The sequence below is a fragment of the Acomys minous genome, assembly GCF_964271855.1.
Source record: "Acomys minous genome assembly, chromosome: 14".
In the NCBI taxonomy this organism is placed as follows: Eukaryota; Metazoa; Chordata; class Mammalia; order Rodentia; family Muridae; genus Acomys; species Acomys minous.
This window is the reverse complement of record NC_140496.1, coordinates 2,135,172-2,145,000: the sequence shown is the minus strand read 5'-3', so window position 1 is coordinate 2,145,000 and position 9,829 is coordinate 2,135,172. Positions and strand designations below refer to the sequence as shown.

Here is a 9,829-nt window from a genome sequence, read left to right as displayed (position 1 = left end):
AGATTGGAGAAATAACAGCTAGCTAGGGAAGAACTAACAAAAATGGCCACTATCCTGCAAAGCCAAGAGTCAGTGATTTGAGGGGATGGGGGGCAGGTGGGGAGCGATCAGTATGCCACAGCCAGATGGAAGAGTGTGTGAAACAGACTCACTCCAGGTGATCCAGGCAGAAAAGCAATGGGTACGGGAAATCACACAGGATCACAGAGCGCTGGGCAGGCAAGGGCAGAGAGATTAACACTCCCCACCTCCCTGCCCTTGAGCATCCTTGTGGCCCAAAGAGAGGCGGGGGTGGGGGTGGGGGGGGGAGGGGGGGTGGGGGGGGGTTGGGGGTGGGGGGGGAACTGCAGCGGGTGTGGCTGCAGAAATGAGCCCCAGAGCTCTGTCTGTCTTCTCACAGACACAAGACGCGTCTATCCACGGTTATGTGGCTCTTCCCAAGGTCAGCCTTGCTGGTCTGAACCCTGCCCCGCCGCCCCCCACCTTCCTCAGTCAAGGGCACCAAAGCTTTGTGTGACTCCCACCTCCACGGTGAGTGACTGAGGCTTCGGCTGTTGTGAAACGACACCCTGGGGGCCACCTGCACAAGGACATCAACCGAGTTGTCTGGCAAGACTAGGAAGGAAGATAAAATGGCACTAGGCAGGACAGTGCGATGAAAAGGAACCCAGGACCACTCACCAGGAGCCCCAGGAAGAAGTTTCCAGAAGGGGCTCCTAAACAGGTTGCAAATGGTCTTTGGGAGGACACGCCCTTCCCCGGCATAATCTAAACCAGGACTGGATGAGGCAGGTTCAGGGCTCACAGAGAGAGGTAGGTGCTTCGGCCTCTCCACTTTCTCTGCTCTCCCTCCATCATACAACTATCCACTGAGTGGAGTTCAAACTGCAGTCGGTTTGTGGGGCCCCAGACCTAGGTGTTTCTCGCAGGAAGATGCTCTCCTTGGAGGAGAGAGAGAGAGAGTGTGTGGGGGGGGGGGAAGGTGGGGATAAGTCTGCAACTGTCACTGTCTGGCAACAAATAAAAGGAAACCACACTCCCCATGAATGAGAAGGAGGCAGCAAGAGGAAGGCAGTTCTTTCTTTTTCTGCTTTTAAAGTGTGAGTAAGACGCTCAGTGCGTTTGAGACTATTTGGCAAATTCTTTGAAAAAGTCCCTTCGTCACTAACCGGCAGGCCACAGCCATAGAAACCACAGTCTTCCTGGCTCCCTCTTCATCCTGACTTCCAGAGACAGGCAGGTTGGGCATCCTGAGGGTGCGGTGCATCTCTGTTTAACCATTAATGATTCACAAAACTCCTGCACCACCCCTCCAAAAGAAGCCCTGGGCTTGGCATGTTAGTAGAAAAATCCTATTTTGAGTGTGTTATGAAACAGAGGTTTTGATGTGCTGCCAGGTTTATGGAAGATGCTGGAATCAAGGCTCTGAGACGCTGGGGCTGGCTGAGTGGGTGTTACATAAAGCTGTTCCAGGGACTCAGGTTGATTACAGGAGGTAGGGTGGAGTGGAGGGGAAATCAAAGACAGTAATACAAAGCATGAATGAGCTCCAAGCCTAGCGTGCTCTGAGGCCAGCCAGGAAATCTGCCACACGGTTTTAACCCTGGGGACCTGCTGGCCCTCTCTAGCTCATTGCACTTAGCCCAAGGAGTGGCTGGAAGGCACCTTCATGGCCTGCAGGGAGGGGAGGGGCTCCTTTGAGTGTTGATTGGAATTCGCACTCCTGCCTTTCTTCCATGTCTTCGAGGCCTACTCTGCGCACGGTGTAATAAGAAAGAAGGTGGCCTCTTCCAATCCCTGACTCTTGTGAAATGCATCCCAGGGCCAAGGTGCATCTCAAGGGCAGGGCTGGAAGCTCATCTCTCCACACTTGGACCCAAAATTCCATACATGAGTCCACAACCCTTTATATTCCAGATGGTCTGCTTCTATGCAGTTTTTGAAAAGCCTATGTCTGGCCAAGTGCTTTGTGTGTGTGTGTGTGTGTGTGTGTGTGTGTGTGTGTGTGTGTGTGTGCGCGCGCATGTGTGTATGCCTGTGCATGCTCCCCTGTGTGTGTGTGCATGCTCATGAGTGTGTGTATGCTCATGAGTTTGTGTGGGTACGAATGTGTATGTGTGCATGTGTGTATATATGTGTATGTGCGGGTACATGTGTGTATGTATGTGTGTGCAAATGTACATACATGTGTGCCTCTGTGTGTGTATGCAGGTGCAGAAGTATGTGCATAGGTGTGTGCCTCTGTGTGTGTGTGTGCAGGTGCAGATGTGTGTGCATAGGTGTGTGCCTCTGTGTGTGTGTGTGTGTGTGTGTGTGCAGGTGCAGATGTGTGTGCATAGACGATAGTGCAGGAGGACAGAGGTCACCCTCAAATGTCATTCCTGCTTCTTTCAGGAAGGACGTCTCCCTGACCTGAGCCTTGCCTTTAGGCTACCTCGCTGGCCATCATGCCCCAGCTAGGCGATTCCTTCTGTCTCGGCAGCCCTGGGCTGAAGACAAGCCTGCACCGCCACACCCAGCTCTTCACATGGGCTCCAGAGACCAACCTCAGGGCTTCATGCTTGCATTTTCCAGACTGAGAAGTGTCCCAGCTTGTTTATCTTTGGGTCAGGGTCTCATCACGGGTCTCAGGCTGGGCTTGAACTCACAGCATAGTCTAGGCTGGCTTCCTCCTGTCTCAGCCTCCTGAGCTTTAGTATTAAGGTGAGTGCCGCCATGCCTAGTTCAGCCAATTGTCTGGTGTAAGGCATAGAAAGGGAGAGCAGCCAAGGAAGGTGAGGTCAGGGTACCATCAGCTGGACTAAGAGATGCACATCACGGGGGAATGCATCAAGTGGGAGCTGGGGATAGAGAAAAGAAAGCGGAGCAGGGGTGGGGGGTAGGGGGGTGGGGGTAAGAGGTAAGGGTGGTGGGTGTGGGTGTGGGGGGTGGGGTGGGGGTGGGGGTAGGAGGTGGGGGGGTGGGGGTTGGGGGTAGGAGGTGGGGGGGTGGGCGTGGGGGGTGGGGGTAGGAGGTGGGGGGGTGGGGGGTGGGGGTAGGAGGTGGGGGGGTGGGGGGTAGGGGTAGGAGGTGGGGGGGATGGGGGGTGGGGGTAGGAGGTGGGGGGCGGGATGGGGGGTGGGCGTGGGGGGTGGGGGGATGGGGTGGGGGGTGGGCGTGGGGGGTGGGGGTAGGAGGTGGGGGGGTGGGTGTGGGTGTGGGTGTGGGGGTAGGAGGTGGGGGGTGGAGGTGGGCGTGGGGGGTGGGGGTAGGAGGTGGGCATGGGAGTGGGAGTAGGAGGTGGGGGGTGGGGGGTGGGGGTGGGGGTAGGAGGTGGGGGGGCGGGATGGGGGGTGGGGGTAGGAGGTGGGGGGATGGGGTGGGGGGTGGGCGTGGGGGGTGGGAGTAGGAGGTTGGGGGGTGGGGGGTAGGGGGAGCTTCTTTCCATCTGCCTCTGGCCTCAGGCACAGTCCCTGCTTCTTGCACTACCTAAGAAAAGGCCTTCATTTCTTTCTGGAAGGAAAGGCTGGCTTTATCCAATCTCACCTCCTCCTCTTCCGCTTGTTCTGTGCTTGTAAAGCCAGCCATGACCAATCTGCCCTCATGAAAGACAGAGTGTTATCTAGAGCCCTTCTCAGCTGAAGAGGCTGCAGGAGGAAGGGGGTGGGAATCCGTTTGTGTGTTGGTTCAGAACAGGACTTTCTACTTTGGAAGCCACCAAGCTTGCCATGCCAGCTACTCAGGAGGCTGAGGCAGAATTGCAAGTTCAAAGCCAGCCTGTGATGCAGAGTGAGGTGAAAGCCTCCGTCTAGACAGCTCGATGAGGCTCTGTCTCCAAATAAAAAGTAAGGGGCCTGCTGAGGATGTAGCTCAGTGATGGGGTGCTTCCGAGCGTGCACAGAGCCCTGGGTACCATCAATAAACCTCAGCAGAATTCAGAAAAGACATTAAAACGAGATGGCTCTTGAAAGGAAGATCCAAAGGGGTTGGGCGAGCCTGGCTTACAAAATGAGTGCCCCCTCTCCCGTCTCAAAATAAATAAATAAGTTATATTAAATTAATTGAGATCACCAGCATACATTTATAGATACCCTGGCAAGGACACTGTAGCCATAGATTATGCTGTGGCTCTTTAATAGTGCCGCAGGAGCACCTGCCTACAGGCCAAGGGAGGCTCGGAGTGGATGTCTGGCCCTGGACAGCCGTCCTCAGCCAGCAATGGGCCTGCTGAGCCCATTTCAACTGAAATGAGATCAATACGACTCATTTTTTTCCTCTCCTGCTGGCTCCCGAGTGATTCATGAATCAGAAAACTAGTTCATGAATCAGAGTGGGGCGGGGAGAAGGGGGGGGACCATTTGTGCAGTCGGCAAACCTCCATTCCTTTCACGAACCTAGCCGTGAGTTGCATAACACCGCCTGGCAAGCTGGCTGAAACCAGTCCTTTCGGAAGCTGCTTTTGGCGATGACTTACTCACCTATTTTCCTTCTGGAAAGGGGAGGGACGCAGTGTGCCCTGGCTGTGTGTCCAGTGGTCTCGGTGGCTTTTCCATGGCAAGAGGGAGTGTGTGTGTGTGAGTCTGTGTGTGCACGTGTGTAACAAACAGCCCTTGACCAGCCTCAGGGGCCCCCTTTAAACCTGAACACCAGCCAACCATCTCTCCGTGGAGCTGCTTAAGGAAGCTTGGGATGGGGCGGTTGGAACCCACATCTCTGCGAGGGCTGATTACAGCCTACTAAGGAAAATGAGATTTTTATCTCACAGGAATTCAGTTATAAAAATAAAATACAGCGTCTGGCTTGATTCAGCTAAATGCACAAGCGACTGGGTGTTTTTAATTTAGTAAGAAGGAAAAAAATAAAAGCATCCCTGGACAAGAGGAATGACCTAAAACACTGCATTTAAAGAAAAAAAAGGGGGGTTAGGTAGGGAGACAAGAGGGAGGCTGCAGGAAGTGTGTGTGTGTGTGTGTGTGTGTGTGTGTGTGTGTGTGTGACAGAGAGAGAGAGAGAGAGAGAGAGAGAGGGGGGGGGGGAGGAAGAGAGGGGGGGAGGGAGGAGAGCCGGGGAGGGCTGGGGTGGAGGGGGCGGGGCAGAGAAAAGCCACCCTGCTGGCACTGGAAAGCAGAGGGGTGATGTCACCGGAGCAGTTGGAGCGAAGGGGAGAAAAACAAGTAGAAGCAGTGCTAATCCCCGTTTGCTGCCCTGAAGGGAATGGACGGTGGCCAAGGCGGGGAGTTCTGGGAAACCGTATAAGGGGGCCAAGCAAGCTTTGCCGCCAACATTAGGAACTGACAGCTTTGTTCTCTGTCACTTGGCTGCCGGCCAGAGGCCTCATTTCAGCTCCACAGCGTGACTACCCTGGCCGGCTGCCAGCCCTGTGCTCAGAGCTCTTTTCCTCCCAGGGCCTTGCTTTTTTTTTTTTTTCCTCCTCCGTCCCTTTGCCAAACACGCAGTGGTTACTATGGCAGTGGAAAAGAAAGTTGGAAAAAAAAGAAGAAGAAGAAGAAAAAAAAGCACGCACACACACACACACACACACACACACACACACACACAATCACACCCCAAAGTAGAGAGGCACGCCTTTATCCAGATGTGCAGCTGGGAGCAGAGAGAAAGGCTGTTAACCTACTGGGGGTGGGGGGGCCTGCACGAAGGAGGAAGACACCTCACTGTGGTGGCTGCTGCTGCTGTCACTGTAGCTGGGGACAAACAGGCTTCACTGTGCACCGTGTATGTGTGTGTGTGTGTGTGTGTGTGTGTGTGTGTGTGTGTGTGTGTGTGTGTGTGTGTGTGTTGCGGGGTGGGGGGTAGGGAATTGGGCTGGCTCCCAGGCCTTGTTTCTCTTCTCCCCCTCTCTTCCTGAGGCAGTGTGGAGTGCGTAATACCAAACGGTCATGCTTTCCACTGGCCTCGTGTCTATGGTTCTGAGAAAGCTGCAGGGAGCAGCACAGCAGGAGGGGTGCTCTGCGGCTCTCTGGACACGGAGGCCAACCTAACATCAGTCAGGGCTGCCACTGCCACCCCGGGGAGGGCTGTGTGTGCTTACGGCTGTGACACAACCTAGTGCCAAGCAGGCCTCCTACCTTGGCAGTTCAGGATGCACAGGAACGAAGAGGCCTTTGTCAGGGCGATGGGCCCCACAAGGGCCTGTGTGTTCTTGTTCCCACATGGAGTGGCAGCCAGGAGGGACTCTGTGAAAAGGACACGCATGGTTTTTTTTTTTTAATTAGGCTCAGTTTTTTTTTCACCTGCTTAGGAAGTAAAACATCTTCTGGGAGGTGACAGGTCATGACCAAGAGGCAAACCTCTGGGCACAGGTGCTGGTTGTGGGTTTCTAAGGTAAAAGGTTGTTTAGAAATAAAGGTTCTGCTGGCCAGGCTTTCAGACCCTCAGGGCTCAGCAAAGTTCCCAGAAAGGCCTCTTCAGAATCTAGAAAGTACTTCTATGGGGCTGACTCCTAGCCTTACAGCTGGTGAGTTAGGAAGACTCTGAGACAGAAAAGTGCTCTGCTCGGTGCAAAGCCTGCAGACGTCTCTGTGAGCACACTGACTACCAGACCCTTGTGGCACCTACGATGGCCTCCATGATTTTACAGCTGTGTCTTGGCTTCCTGCGCAGGCAGTGGGAGTAGAGACGCCAGGAGGGACAGGGCCCAAGGTCGGGAGGGACAAGTTGGCAAGCAGGAGAGGACCCCAGAAGTCCCTGCGCCTGTTCTGTGCTGTTTTTGTTTTTGTTTTTGTTTTGTTTTTTTAAATCCCAGGCCTAGTCAGTACTTCTTAGGAGGCATGCCAAACCAAAAGTGATCTGCTCACTGCCTTCAGGCAAATAGAGGTCTGGTGGAGGTGGTAACGGGCCCCCTTTGGGGAGTCTTATGAGCAGAGGAGGTACCGTGACTACTTCCTGCTACTGGGGACACCCTGCACTCCTCGCCATCTCCACGTGCCCTGCATGCACGCTGGCTTATTCTTCTTCCTAAGGGCCAAGGCCGCAGAAGGCCAAGTCAGGAGACATGTGTTGTGGTGCAGCAGTTCCTATGCGAACGGGACGACAGGCTTGGTCCCCAGAGCTTGGCAAAGTCCGCCATCACAGGGAGGGTAGTAGAATCTGGAAGCCCGAATCAAATACACTTTTGTCTCAACTGGGGCAGGCAGAGCAAAGTACAACCCGGTGCCAAGCAGGACAGGGGAGAAGATGAGCTTAGCTCTTTTAAGAACTGGGAGAGGAGAGGAAAGGCAGAGCTGGTCACCGTTCCAAACAAAGAGACTTCATATTGACAAAGCGGACAGCCTCCCGGATGCTACCAGAGCAGTGACCCGGAAGAACCTCTCTGCTTTAGGACTGACGCCAGCTCCCGGCTGGTCCAGGCACATCCTCCTGTATCCTGGGCTGACTCTGAGGGAAATGCTCTCTGCTTATTTCTAGAAAGATCACTGAGTCAGTCAACATCCTCATGGCACATTAGAGGCTTTTGCCAAGACATGTCTGAGCCAGTGGGGCTCTGCAGCCTCCTGTTTGCTGAGCTTCTTCCTGAGAGGGCACCTGGGAATACACTGAGGGGCTGGACGTCTCAGCCTGCCCTTGGTTGCCTCCAGAGCAGGCTCTGATGTCTTGGCACTTTCCATATTGACTCTAGCAGAGCTCTGCATGGAGAAGGGCCAGAGGCAGGAGAGGGAAGAGGGTAGGTCACGGGAAAGCCTTGGCCAGGCCACCTCAGCCGCGGTGCTGTGCGGGTTCACACACATTCCATGCCCCACAGCCCTTTCTTTCTCAGGGTGTAAAGGTTTCGAAGCACCAGAAGTCCCCTCTCCTACGCATGAAGGCCGGCTTCCTGTTAGGGTTGTCAGGCAGAAAGACAGCATGGTCCTGAGGGCCCTGCCTTTCCTGAGAAGCTAAGAGAAAGCCAAGCCATATCTGATTGGCTGTGACGAGGGCCAGAGGTCAAATATACGTCCAGCCCCAGAGACCCCAGAGTAGAGAACTGTGCAAACAGGTGACTTCCTGTCATCATCCATTCCTGATGCCGGGCTCAGGGGACGGGGAGGGGGGCTGAGGGGGCAGGGGGGGGGTTACAGGGGTCGTTTCTCATTAAAAGGCCCAGTTGAATTTCCTGATTAACTTGTGTGGGAAAAGTAACTCCACGCAAACATTAAGCCTGTCTGGTGACGCTCTGCCTCAGCTGCTGTCACACAGGCGCCCCGTGACAGCAGGTAGCCAGCAGTTATAGTGGTTCATTTTATCACAGAGAGCTGCCTTTCAATGTTAGTGGGGCACGGGCTCTAAAGGGGATGTGACAGGGACAGCCACCACAACTGAGCACTTCCCAGGCAGCTGCCTCTAATTGCACGGCACAGGCCTTCCTCTCTTTCACCTGGGGCGGGAGGACCTGAGGCAGCAAGAGGGGAAAGGTGGTGGCTGCTTCCCTGAGTGTCTCCAGGGCTCCACACAGGTGGGTGGGGAAGAGTCTAAAACCCACTTCAGCCATGGGAGGTCTTGGTCATCTCTGTGCCCCCAAATCAGTGTTTCGGGGTTTTCCAAGTCACCGAGGCCCTCCCTTCAGAGCCGACCCCTCGTAGTGGTCTCTCCTCCATGAAAGCTGCCATTGGGAGCTGGCTTTAAGGGCTTTGAGTCCTGTGAGCGCTCAGGCTTGGACGTGCTGAAGCTTGCATCTTCCTGCTATATGTGGTCAGGAGGCGAGCCATCTGACGTACACATACATGATTGCCTGGGGCAATCCTGTATTAATCAACAAGCTTGTTGCATTTGTGTGTGTATGTGTGTGCATCTGTATGAGTATGGGTGTGGGTGCATGCACACATGTGTGCATGCGTGTGTGTATGTGTGTGCGTGTGTATGTATGGGTGGGTGGGTGTGGCTGGTATTGGGTGTCTCTGTCTACCAATTTCCACCTTAAAATTTGAGACAGGTCACTCCCCAAGCCTGGAGTTTGCTGTTTTAGCTAGACTGGCCGACCAGTGAGCTCCTGGAACGTTCTGCCTCTGCTTCTGTAGTGCTGGGGCTACACGTAGACACTGCCACATCCAGCCTTTGGTGTGTGTCTGTGTCAGAGGGTGCTAGTGGTCAAACTCGAGCCTTCACACGCTGTGTGGAAGGCACTTTAATCATGGAGCCATTTCCCCAGCCCTCATCACTCTAACCTAGAGAGCTGCCTTCTGGCCACCAGGCCCCACTGTACCTGTGTATGTACCCGGCTGCATGCGCAGTGGAGATCCCGCACTGCTGCATCTGTTCCTCTGGCCAGCTAATGTGAGCAAACATGAGAGGTAGTGTTGGCCCTTAGACTTGCATCTCCACAACGCTCTGGCAGGACTTTGGGGCTACCTCTCTTGCTTGCTCCACTCACAACTCTCTGTGGCCTTGGTTCCTTCGCAGAAGGAACACATCCCACAATGTCAATGGATGGGCACCCTGTAGCTGCATTGATTCTTAGGCTGCCTGGTCCCTTGGAGGCATCCTCGAGCAGCAGGTGTCTGTGCCACCAAGGAAAACACTATGACTGCCACATACAAACTTCACCCAAGCCCCTGAGGCAGCCGCTCTGTGAGTGACAGGGCGTTCAGGGCTTGACTGGTCCAGTTGAGTCACAAATGGACCTCTACAAAGGATCAGGGTCCCAGCTTTGGTGTCAGAGCCTGGCTGCTCTTACTAGCCAAAAGCTGGGCTTTGAGGACCTGAGTTTGATTCCCAGCACCCATGTGAAAATCTGGACATAATGCCACATACTTGTTACTCCAGAGCAGGGCCGAAGAGACAGATGGATCTCTCTGGTTGACTGGACACTCAGTCTGTCTCCACAGGAGAATGTGAGGCCAGAGGACTACCAGCC

General features: G+C 54.5%; 1 long non-coding RNA gene across 1 annotated transcript in view; it reads right to left on the bottom strand.

Moving 5' to 3' along the window:
- Positions 1-4,792, bottom strand: part of LOC311583236 — a 50,464-nt gene extending 45,672 nt beyond the window's left edge. Inside the window, exon 1 of the long non-coding RNA XR_014774425.1 lies at positions 4,458-4,792. This is a non-coding gene — a long non-coding RNA (uncharacterized lncRNA). The remainder of the gene's footprint in view (positions 1-4,457) is intronic.
- Positions 4,793-9,829: the final 5,037 nt, after the last annotated feature.